At 46.0% G+C, this 12,756-nt stretch overlaps 1 protein-coding gene and 1 long non-coding RNA gene across 4 annotated transcripts in view; one reads left to right on the top strand and one right to left on the bottom strand.

Moving 5' to 3' along the window:
• Window positions 1-12,756, top strand: part of CELF2 (CUGBP Elav-like family member 2) — an 835,088-nt gene that overhangs the window by 453,708 nt on the left and 368,624 nt on the right. The gene's annotated exons all lie outside the window — the stretch shown is intronic.
• Window positions 5,958-7,156, bottom strand: LOC131483780 (uncharacterized). The gene is made up of 2 exons (XR_009247920.1): window positions 6,866-7,156; window positions 5,958-6,232 (listed from the first exon to the last, which is right to left on the bottom strand). It is a non-coding gene; the product is annotated as an uncharacterized LOC131483780 (long non-coding RNA).

Genomic DNA, 12,756 nt, shown 5'->3' with positions numbered 1-12,756 from the left:
GCTCCCCGAGAACACATTTCTAAATCTCAGCCTGTTGGACGTTGTATCAAAGGTCAGTAACTTATCAGAATCATACCTGAGCTTGAGCGGGCAGTTGTGTTGTCCATTTCACGGGGCGTCTTTAAAATGTGCGGCACATGTCCCAGTCAGACCTTCAGAGCCCTGTTCTGCTAGCTGTGTATACAGTCGGGGGAGGTAAGGTAACCTTTTAAATCCATTAGAAGTGCACATGCTCTCTCTCAAACATAAAAGATCAGCACAAAGTTTCAGATATGCTTACACACCTACTATAGCCAGCCCCTTTCCTACTGCACAAAACCCTACTTTTGGATGCACTGTGGGAAGGATCTGTCTTTGGAGATCCTGAGCACATTTTTCCTGGAGATTTAGAGCTGATTGGGCACAGATGGGAAGCAGGGTAATTTACCCTTTTCCTCTCCTCCCTCTTCACCATTTGACACAAGACATGAACAGCTCTTTTGCCTTACAAGGCCCAGCCAGATTGCTAAGTAATTACCTTGATTTATGAGGGCAGGAGTAGACGGGAGTGTGAAACATAATTGTTAACTGAGGATGGTCGGATTACCACTCCCGTAATGTGTAAATTATTTCATGTTGTGTTAAATACCTAACGAGCATATTGAAGAGGGGAATGGTATCTTATTACCTTGGTGTCCTCAATGCCTGGCTTTCAATGTTTGTGGAGTAAAGAAGTTAATGAATAAGTGAGCACCTAGATGCCTGGGATCAATACTCTGGTACCTAGCACCTAGGTATCTAGCATCTAGAGTACTCCCTGATAGACACTCGCAGACATTCAATAATGCCTTCAACTTTCTGCTTCCAAGGTCATGAAGAGTGTAATAGGACAAAAGTCCTCATCTGTACCACAAATGCATAAGACAACTATGTCATTTTAGAAGAGGGAGAAAATGCTTCCAATTTGGGAGAATAAGAAGGTCTTCATGAAGAGGGAATGAGGGAAAGCTGCAAGAAGGCAGGTGTGGCTCCAAGAACATGAGGCAGGAATGTGCAGGATACGACAGAAGACTCACAAGTCACGTGCCGTGCAGGGTCAGTTATGTCAAGGGAATAATGAAGCTGGAGACAGACTTGGACGTATCTGGGGATTGTGGACCACTACACTGGGGCACACCCGCACCGGGAAGTGAGGAACAGCTGGGGATTTTGCCGCAAGGGTCACAGCTTGCCTTTGGCAAGGTTGAGCTCACAGGAGTTTGTAGTGAGGGATGGGTCTGGGAGAAGAGCAACCAGTTGGGCAGTTCTGGAAATCATCCAGAGGGAGGGAAATGTCATCCAAGGGAAGGACGTTGGCATGGCAGTGGGAATGGAAAGAGAAGAAGTCTCAGAGGATAATTTATAGGAATCACCATCATTTGGACGAGAGCCAAAAACCAAGGTGGATTGAGGTCCAACTACAAATCTGGCCTCCTGGTCTGGTGGTCAGGAAATAGGGGCATCTGGAGGCTGTGGGATAGGAAATAGGGAATCGTAGATGTGCTCGTGGAAGTTAGAAGTGTGTGCGCCGGGGTGTGGAGTTCAGGGCTCTCCTCCGCAGAAGTAACAGTTGAAGAAAGAAGGAATCAGAGCCCTGAGGGGAAAGTGAGATGAGGTGAGCGAGAACAGCTTGTACCCAAGTCAATAAGAATGTCAGTCAGTGATATCTGGTGAGCACAAGGCAGCCAAGAACAGAAGCTCGTGTTTCCTCCAGTGTCCAGAATCTCCCAACCTTGCCCACAGGTCGGCGGGTCTTTGTGAACAGTGCAGCCGACTGGCCCTGCACAGCCCGGGGACATGGGCTTCACCGTGAGCTTAGGGGGGCCCTCAGGCCTGCTGACCCTTTCTGTCCCTTGACCACCGCCCCCCCCCTCCCCCCCGACAGTGTTGTGTTGTTGGAGGTCAATAAGCCTCTGACTGGTTTCCCAGCTTCTACCCCAGAAATCCTTAGTGTATTCCCAGCCCAGCAGCAAGAACTTTAATGTGAACGTCAGACCGTGCCACGTGTCCCCTCAGACTCTCCAGACTGAAAGCCGCAGGCCTCGTCTACGTTTCTGAGCTGCCCTCTGCAGCCTGGCCAGGACGCTCAGCCTGGTCGCTGCTGGTCCCAGCCTTGGTCACACTGCTCAGGCTAGGCCTCTCTCACTCTGGCCTTGAGGGCTTTGCAAGTGAACGATCCTCCCTGGGATAGACTCCTCTCTCCTCCTCACCTCTGTGCATGGTTTTGCTCAGTTATCACCTTTCCCTTGAGGCTTTCCATGATGTCCCTGTTTCAAATCACTATTCTCACCCCGACCCTGCCCCAGCATCCCTTCCGTTGTGTCCCCCCTTCCCCCTTGCAGTATAGAGATGACTGAGAGTGTGGACTGTGGGGCCACACTGCCCCCCTCCCCCGGGTGAGAGGTTTCTTGGCCATTTGGTTTCCCAGTTGCAGGACATTGGGTGGTTACGTCACCCTCTCGAGGTCTCACTTCTCTCATCAGTAAAATGGAGATACAACAATGATAGGTCGTAGTGAAGACAGAATGGGCTCACATATGTGCTTAGAACACCACCTGACAAATAGAACTTCTCTGTAAAAGTTAGCAATTGGGGCGCCTGGGTGGCTCAGTCCATTAAGCGATGGACTCTGGATTCGGCTCAGGTCATGATCTCACAGCTCGTGAGTTGGAGCCCTGCGTCGGGTTCTGTGCTGGCAGTGCGGAGCCTGCTTGGGATTCTCTCTCTCCTTCACTCTTTCTGCCCCTCTTCCGCTCGTGCTCACTCATGCTGTCTCTCCCTCTCTCTCACTCTCTCCCTCTCTCTCAAAATACATAAACATTAAAAAAAAAAAAAAAAAAAAAAAGAGGCTCCAGAGAGACTCCCAGCCTCTTCCACCATGTGATGAGGTACCAGCTATGAGCCAATAAGAAGGCCTTTACGAGAACCTGACCTTGCGGGCGCCTTGATCTTCCAGTCTCCAGAACTAAACTTCTTTTGTTTAAGTGCCACCGAGTCTGTGATGTTGTGTTATAGCCCCTGGAACAGAGTAAGACAGTATGTGAAGTCTCCCCTCCCAGAACTTGAGGATGCCCCATATGGATGTTCCCTCCTCTCATCCAGCCCCTCCCACTCCTTCCCTTCCCATAGTCTTTCTCTCTCCATTCATCTCTGTCCTACTCCCAAAGCCCCTGCATTTTCTGGAATATCCTATCAGTCCCTAAATCTTGCTGTGTCCTCGTGTCTGCTTCCCAAGTGGGCTGTGTCTCCAAGAGGTCTCTCCCAAGCCTGATTTCACTCCCACGGACAAGAGAGAGGGGATGCTAAGTGCAGAGTGGGAGACGGGATAGCATGGACGGGGGTGGCAGGAGGGGTGCTTAGGGTTGCAGACAGTTGTTTTCTAAATCCCACCTGGAAATTCAGACTCACACCATAAAGATCTGTTTCTGGCTGAAAACCCTTACTTTGTCTACTAAGAGATTCACATTCTTCAGGTTGACAGAACTTTGACTTTTTTTTATGTTAAAAGAGTATTTGTCCCCTTTCTGATTCTGGGTTGCTTGAGGGGCTTTTCTGATTACAAAGGAGGAGCCATCATCCCTCACCAGGCCTCCCTCCTCCTTTCTGAGTTTATCCCCTGGGGTAGGGCTGGGTGGGGATCTGGCCACACTGGTATATCTTAATTGGTTTGCAGTTTCCGTAGGCCTGTGCCTCCATCTTTACTGCGTGCCCTTGAACGGAGCAGGAAGCTTGAGCTGGGGAAGGACCGTGATCCGAAGGGTATTTCTGAGAGTGTTCTGTAGCTTTGGGTTGCTGGAGCCCCAGAGAAAATCACTCTGAGGGAACACGGAGGAAAGTGGTTGCAGTTGAGAGCACGTGGCCCACACAGCCCTTTAGGATGGTCGGTTTCTGTCCGTGCCCGCCCCCCCTCAAACAATGGGTCTGAGCCAGTGGGGCCAGAGGCTTAAACCGCTCAGGATCTCAGATGGGGAGGGGGGGGGGCGGGGTCCAGACAAAGGGCAAAGGAAAACTGCGCGATGTTCTTGTAAATAGTAGCAACCACAGGGGGAGATGGATATGGTCCTTCTTATTCTGTTGATTTTATTCTGGGGGTGGGGTATGGGGCATGCTTTAATCACGGCATGCTACCCAGGGACCGCCCTTCACAGGGAAGTGTGGAGGAATTGCCAGGATTTCACCAGGGACCTGGGAACAGTGACTATTTCTAGGATTTCCCACGGCTGCCACCCTCTTTTGGAAACTGAATACCATTTACTTATTTATCAGTTTTTTGCATATAAAATTGCAACTGTTGTGATTAAGTTGCCTCGGGCCACAAGTATAAAACCTACAAGTTCAGTTGAAGTCCTTGAGACAGAATGGCCTCAGCCATCAGCACGTGTTAAGAGATCGCCTGTTCAAGGCCTGTTACGAAGGTAGGTCACGCATGGCGTCCGACAAGCTAAAGCCTACACCAAACGGAAGTAGAACTTCCATGAAAAACACCTCGTAAGTCACGTTTCAGGATGGTCAGACTTGAACTTTGTCGTATGGTACACGGCAACAGTAATTTTCTAGAGATAGCATTGTGGTAACTTGTGCAAATAGCTCTTGTGCCATTGGTGACCCTCTCTATTTTGTGACCTACTATTTAGCTAGACCTTGAGTGTCTATAAAAGCCAGTTCCCAAAGCCATCAGGACACATTCTTCAAGCCTACCAGGAACTCGTCTGCAGCACCTCCCTCTTGTTTACCCTCCAAATAGTGAAGCCCTGATTTTGGTAAGTTTCTGTTCAGTGAGTAGGCACCGGCCAGGAGAAGGGTGACTGGGTGGGTAGGCATGGCTCCATGCTGTTCAACTCCTCCGAGGACAATGGTTTTTGAAGCTGAGAACTGGAGCATTCCTCAATTCCATGCCTTCTGTTCAGGCTTTCCAGTTCAACCAGTGTCTCTCCCCTAAAGCCAGCCCCTTTACCATTGGGCAAAGAGGAAAGAAGGCAGGTCACACTTTTCCGTTTAAATCACACTCCGGTCTCCCACGCGACACTGAGTCTTGCCTTTTTGGCCTGGCAGCCCAGATGTAATGAAGTCACGGCCCAGCAACAGGCTGACACGAGAGAGGAAAGGCCCTCTACGCGAAGAGATGTGTAAGTCCCCTCTCCAGATAGCCAAACACTCCTTCCGATGACAGATTCCCTCTCATTCTTCCACACTGTGAGCTTCCGGAGCTGCCCCACCAGCCACAGGGCAGCTCTTGCCACACCATCCACGGTGAGGAGGAGAGTGGAGGGGCAAGTAGGGACAGGGTGGCATCCAGCCAGGGCAACGCTCAGGGTCAAGTGGGGGTGGGGCTGCCCTGCGTCATGGGATTGAAGGCCCCAGAGCTTCTGTGCAGGCCTCCAGGGAGAATATCTTTGGACATTTTCGAGTGTCGGGAAATTGCAACAGGGAATAACTGTGCCAGAATTACTGTCTTAGTTGTACGTTCTGAAGGCAGATCCATGTCATAACAGACTCTTAATCCTTGCACGTTGAAATTCGCACCTATCATGTACTTTTCTCATCATGGCTGTGCGATCCACACCAACTTAGAAAAGAGCCAAACTCCCATCTCCTTGAAAAACTGGGTACTGGACGAAACCCCAAAGAAAGCAGCTACAGTTGCACACAGCTTTGGAGTTGGAGACTCTGGAGATGGAGAAGGAAACCATTAACAGAGAAGGAAGACAGTGAGAGAGGAAGGAAGACAGAAATTAGACTCAGGGGACGAATCTGGCAGGACATAAGCCCAGTGGAAGAGACATCTGCTGGGGTGTTCCAGAGTCTCTGTGTGATGTTCCTTTCTGTACATAAATATTCTTACATTTACCTATATCTGTGTCTAGCTACATCTATTTACTGATAAAGAAGTAGTGACTGTGAGAAGGTCCAGAAAAAAAGATTACAGTTATTTAAGTGGCTACTTTAAAGTGATTTTTATTCAGGTGCTTGTATGACATAATTATGGCCTATGGCTTTATGGGAAGAAGTCTAGTTTAAAAAAAATCAAGCAAAGATGGAATGGGGAGGTAACACCCTGATTGCTGTTCACCGTTTGGTCCATGTGTCATTAATTCTCCTCATCCTTCCTGGAATCAGGCATCCAGAATGATCTCTACATCTTTAAAGGGCTCAGGTTGGGTGGTAGTGAATGATGATACCACAGAAGAGCAGACTGGCGAGTTGGGTCAGATGTCTACATAATAGAAAAACAGTCATAAAAATGCCATCACCTACATATTGTAGGAAGATAAAATGCAACGCTCCTCACGGTTGAATGGTTAGGCTCATTCTGTCCTCAAGCCATAATCAATTGTGCATCATTAACAAGACACAAAATCTTTACTAATTAGCTTTTATGATTATATTGTTATTGCACTGAGGCATTTAAAGCATTGCAGATAAAGGAGATAGGATTGCCCACACACAAAAAAGAATCATTCAAAGGGGGACAATAATGCCATCTTCAGAAATTTTCACTTACTGTTCCCATCTGTAATTTTTAATTCAATTCACTGTGAAGATTAATATTTTTAGTAAATGAGTGACAACTGTTGAAAAGGAGGAGAAGAATATCAAATGTGTTTTCACACCAGGAAAATGGAAAGAAAGTCAGCTGTTGAAGTTTTCTAACAAGAAAGAATAACTGTTCATTTTCTCTTTGCTTGGAATTTTCAAGGTTGTTTTTTGGTTTTTGTTTTCTTACCGTACAGATAATTTCTTATAAATTGCTCATCTCTAAATATGAGAACTATATTAGAACTTATATTAGAAGTATGAAAACCATATAAATGACTTGAATTCAGTCAAGTAAACAACAGATACATACCTTACACCAGCATACATTTCAAATGGATCAAAGATTTCAATGCAGAATGTAAAACGATACATTTATTGGGGGAAACCGGAAGAGAATTCTCTGGTGACATCAGCACAGGGAAGCCTCTTTAAAACCATGATACAAAACCCAAAAGCCATAAGAGAAATAGTTGGTAAATTTAACTCCATAAAAAATTTCTACGTGGGCAAACGAACAAATACAGGAGGACGAATTAGCAATAAGCAAAGTCAAAAAACAAATGACAAGCTGCAAAAAAATATTTGCAATTCATATCACAGACCAAGGCCTGCCAAGTCAAATATGTAAAGAGCTGCTATAAATCAAAATGACATAGTCCAACAAACCAATGGAGAAACAGGCAAAGGATAGGAATAATCATCGCCCAGAAAAGAGTATTCAGAGTGTCCTAAAACATGAAAATAGGCACAATTGTACTTGGAGGGCAAATTAAACCATGGGATACCACTTCCTGACCATTGGATGGCCAAAGACCGGAGAGCTTGACAAGAGCGTGTGTTCATGGGGGTGTGGGGAGCAGGCTCCCTCTCATTCCTGATGGGAGTTACAAACTGGTGCAAAATCTACGGAGGGTGGGTGGGGGATTTTTTAACAAAATAACGAATGTACAAACCTTCTGATCTAGCGATTTCACTTCTAGGAATTTATCCTACAGATACATTTGTGTGAAAAGATTTATTTAAAAGTTAGTCATTGCTGCATTGTTTGTATGAGAAAATGCTAGAAAACCCCCTAAATGCCCCTCAATGGGGGGACTGGTTAAATTATGAGACATCATTTCAGCGGAATACCATGTTTCTGTAGAATAAAAATGAGGATCTTCCGTATGTACGGATTTGGAAAAAATCCCCAAGATATATTGTTAAGTAAAAAGAAAAGAAAAGAGAAAAAAAAAAAAAAAACAATGTGTAGCAAAGAGTACATAAATTTGTTTTGTTCAAAAGGGAGAACATGTAACATACAGATGTATTTGTTATCTAAAAAAGACAAATTATAATTCGTAGTTCTTAGAAGATTAACTGCCTGTTCCAAAGGCCCCAGATAGCCAGCACTTCTGTTGCCTTTCCTTCTGTTTTGAGCAATCTACGTAAGGATAAGTATACATTTTTTAAAGCATCCTGTACCGATTGCCTGCTGGAGCCTTCACAGATCTCTCTAAACCTCACGGCAACACTCAGTAAGTTGGTGCTATCTCCATTTACAGATGAGAAAACAGAGACTCACAGGAGATAAGTGATTAGCTCCAGGCCACGTGGCTGAGAAATTGCAAAGCTGGTGTTTGAACCCAAGCCTGTCTGGGTCTAAGGTGTGTGCTTCTCATTCCCCCCAAAGTTTGCCTTACCTGTCTCTGGGGGCCTGCTGTGAACTGATGCCATGGTAATCTTTGTCTCCAGCCTTGCATCAGGGTCCCCCCTGCACGGACTTGGCAGCTTCCGAAGCCCCCTCCCAGATCTACTGATCCGACCCCTCTGGAATAGAGCCTTTACCTATGGGTGTTTCAAAGCCCCCTGGATGAGCCTGATACGCAGAGAACCACTGTCACCCCATGATAGTAATGATGGCACACACTCATTCCCTCACTTAATGGTGAGACAAGCACGTGACACGGGTACCATCCATAGCCCCGTGTCTCGGATGCGGAGACTCAGGCTCAGAGACAGAGGGAGGTTAAATGCTTCGCCAGGTCTCACAGCTGGTCCTGGGGTGCTGGCTGAGATTTAAGACCGAGTGGTCTGGTCCTGGGCTGTCATCCATTATGCGATATTCTTAGCCATCTATTGTGCTTATACACAGTAATATCAGTCACAGGACAACACGTGGGGATGTTGTCGTAGGGATGTGCTGGCGTTCATGGAGGCAGAGGTGAAAGAGACCACCAGGGTCCCCTCATGCTACTCAGGAGGAACCAGAAGCTCGGAGAGGCAGAGGAGGGCGAGACTTTAAATGCTCACCAGAGCTCCCGGCTTCCTGGTAGGCCCATCACTGCAAATCAAGTCATCATTTGGAATTGTTCAGACGGAAGTTAGGAAAGATTGCGCTTGTTAGACAGAAATGGGAAAAGAAAGGGCAACTGAGAATCCATCTGCCCTGGCTTTTAAAGTGGTCTTATGTGGATGGATCAGTTTACAGGTATTTTTATAGCAACATCCTTCTTCCCTTTTTCCTCTGTGTTTGCTGGGGAGCTTACCGAACATCGATACTGAGTTATTTTACTTTATTGCTGCCACAAAACTGCCCTTAATAAGAAGTGAAGGAAAGACAAATGAAAGCTTACGGTCTCTCCACTCTGTTTCTTCAAGAGAAGCCCATAATCAACGTTTTAGGATTTTAAGATTCTTTTTAGACAAACGGCTTTCTATCATGAATGGAAGCTATTCCAGGTGCTGTATTTGCTTGCATATTCCTGTCCCTTTTTAGCAGCTCTTTTCCCATAGGGGCCAGCTGTCAAATGGGCACAGCCTTGGGAGTGGCCTAGAGTTGGGTCGAATCCTCTTTCTGCCTCTTGGAAGCACTGTGACCTGGAGCAAGTGTCTCAGTTCCTCTGAACCTCCGTTGTTAACTTCTCTACCACCATGTTAACTGATAGCTACTGTGCAGGGTGGGGGCAGGTGGTTCACTGAGCTATCATTTGTAAAAGCACCCTCCAGAGTGGCTCACACATCGTAGATGCCCCTGAAATCTTAGATCCTTTTATAATATAACAGACTCTGCCTCCCTGTCTCATCAGTGGGCCATCCCGGGCCTGTTTTCTGGGCACTCAGGAGCACATGTAGAATCTTCCACAGATAACCCTCAAACTATGTAAAAGCGGCCATCTTCTCTCCTGAATCCTCTCTTTGCTTCGGCACTCTGGAGTTCTTGACTTTTCCACGTGTGATAATTCGTAGTCTCTTTATCGTTTAACCAGTGTTCCCACTAATTCACTCAAACTGGTTTATGTATTTAGCCGTGACCTAAGGTACTGGTTAATTTATTGGAGGAAGCGTATTACCAGTAATGGTACATTAGCACTGTGATAGCATTAGCGTTCTTCTTGTGTGTATGTATCCTAAGGGAGTCATTCCGTCTCTGAAAGATTATCCCAGAATGCCTTTTGTTTGAATGTAAAAGGATGAATTGATTCACCTGTGAGGCAATGTGAGCTAAGGCTGTAAGAAACCAGTGGAATCAACCAGGTTCTACTTTAAACAACTGTACAGGCATTTGCCTGATGGATTGTTGAATAGTCCCTCCTCCTTCCTTCCCTCTCTCTGTCTCTCTCTCTTAGAAAGGAAGCAGACAGGTTAAGGTCAGTGGGAAGACGTTACATGAAAACTTCCTCTCTCCCTGCCTCATAGGCAAGTGGCTGATAACTGACACAGCTCTTCAGCTTTTCACTGGTCTCAACATTCTGACTCTTCAAAAGAGTTGGTAGCTGGTGGATAGGAACTGGTTTGGAGGCCAGAACAGAACCACATTGCTTTACTCACAGACTGACTAAGGTTTCTTTAGTGTCCTCATCTTCCTAATTGGGATCGTATCACCGACCCTATCTTCACGCCAGGCCACGACGATGTTCTACGAGACAATGTTAGAGCCGCTTCCGGTTGTTCGGGGAAAATCATTCTGTGAAGTCCTGTTAGTGTTGCTGTTTTCGTTGTCAGTTTCTGAGGAGTGTTGGGACTTGGGAATGTGTGTGAAGTGTTCCACAGGCTGGGGTGAAGTAGACAGATTGAATGTGAATGATTCCTTAGCAGCACGTAACTGAGCCTGGCGGAAAGCTATACTTCAGCAAAGAAGTGTTTAGACCAAAATAAGCATGTATCTGTCTCCTTGTCTGTCCATCTGTCTGGAGAGTAGGGTGTATAGAGGGAATTGAACAGGTTTCAACAAGAAAGAAAAACTTGTTCAAGCATGAGGGAGATGTTCCACTGAAATCTGTGCTTGGCTTCTTCCCAGAGATTGCGCTTCTCCTGGGCTTTGCGGCTGACTTCTCGTGGATCTATCCTCAGAAGTACTATGTGTACCAATTCATCTGTTTCTAGAATGAACCGCATTTTAAAAGGGAAAGATAGAACAAACTGTGGAGCTAGGGAGATGCAAGTGAGAAGCCCAGCCATCTGCCTGAGATTCTTCAGGGCATGTGCCTGGAACGCAGAATGTCCTGGAAAAGCTGTGACTGAGGGCCTCTGCTTGGGAAAGCCGACTGTCCTGCCCTCCATTTTGAAGTGGGTTCTCATTGCTCTGCCTTTCAGATATGGTAGAAAACACACAAAGACTAGGGCCACATCATTGCCACTGTGTATGTATGTACCACGCTTGGTTGGCATGTCACAAACTAGGCCAACACATTTTTGCAGTCCCAAGAAGTTCCAGATCCAGTGTAATACTGCCATAGACTGCATGGATGTATCTCCCCAAATTCATATGTCGAAGGCCTCATCCCCAGTGTGATGGTATTATGAGTTGGAGCCTTTAGGGCACCTGGGTGTCTTAGTTAAGCGTCCGACTTCAGCTCAGGTCATGATCTCATGGTTCATGAGTTCGAGCCCTGGTCGGGCTCTGTGCTTACAGCTCAGAGCCTGAGCCTGCTTTGGATTCCATCTCTCTCTCTCTCTCTCTCTCTCTCTGCCCCTCCCCCACTGATGCTCTGTGTCTTTCTCTCAAAAAATCAATAAACATTAAATTTTTTTTTTATATAAAAAGGAGTTGGGGCCTTTTAGACATGATTAGGTCATGAGAGTAAAACCCCCATGAATAGAATTTGTGTCCTTATATGAAGAGATATGAGAGAGCTAATCTCTCTCAGCCATGTAAGGATGGAGCGAGAAGGCGGCCATCTGCAAACCAGGAAGAGGGCCCTCACAAAGCACCTAAACCTCCTGGAAACTTCATCTCAGACTTTCAGCCTCCGGAGCCTTGAGAAATAAATGTCATTTAAGCCACCCAGTCCGTGGTAGTTTTGTTATAGCAGCCCAGACTAAGACAAATACCTTTTGTTGCACTTTACAACTATGATTTTCCGCATATCAGTCATTAATGTGGGTACACTTTCATTATAGTCCTTCCTAGTTTCTATGTGGCATTTTACTTCTAATGGGAGATGGGAGACTGTGATCATCATCCATAAATATTTGCTGAGCATTTAAGATACTTTGAGTTCTGTTCAGAACAAACAAATGTTTAAAAGGAAAATGGTTACATACACTTTACAAAGGAGACCGATAAGGCTCTAACTGGATGATTTGACGGAGGTGAGATTGCAAGAATGTTCTTGAATTTCCAGCCTGGGTTATTCAGTGCAGTTCTGAGACTGAATATTACATTTTTCCACCTTGGGTCTTTTTGGCCCATCTGCAGAAGGCGCTGTCATCACATAGGTATTGCCTGGCCTTTTCAAAGACAGAGAATGACCCATACCCCAGGGGAAGCTACCTTATTTTCTTTTGTAAAAAAGACATTTTTTAGTCTTCTGGATGAAAAAGCATGAGGTAGGTGAAAAGTGTTATAGCATCGAATTATCGTTTTCCTTTTCAATTAGCACCAGTAGCTGTCACCCTGTGTGACCCAAACTGAAAAAAGATTAGCACCAACACACTTTTATTCCAACACAGTGGTTATCAGCATACACAGGAAGCTGTCAGGATCCCTGCTTCAGGCTCTAAAACTCTCCAACCACTCAGGAAGGCTTTAAACAGCAGTTTGGATTATATAGCCAGATAGTAAACTTGCCAGAAGATTTTCCAGCCTGTGGCATATTCCTCCTTGAGGAGTCTAGATCCCTAGAAGCCTGAGATTTCACAACTAGAAAGCTTTCTGTCACATAGTCAAGCAAGAAAAATGGTGGAGAAATCGAAGGAACTTGTACTTCTCTCTTTGTT

The sequence above is a fragment of the Neofelis nebulosa genome, chromosome 8 (assembly GCF_028018385.1).
Source record: "Neofelis nebulosa isolate mNeoNeb1 chromosome 8, mNeoNeb1.pri, whole genome shotgun sequence".
Classification (NCBI taxonomy): Eukaryota; Metazoa; Chordata; class Mammalia; order Carnivora; family Felidae; genus Neofelis; species Neofelis nebulosa.
This window is presented reverse-complemented; position numbering and strand designations above follow the sequence as displayed.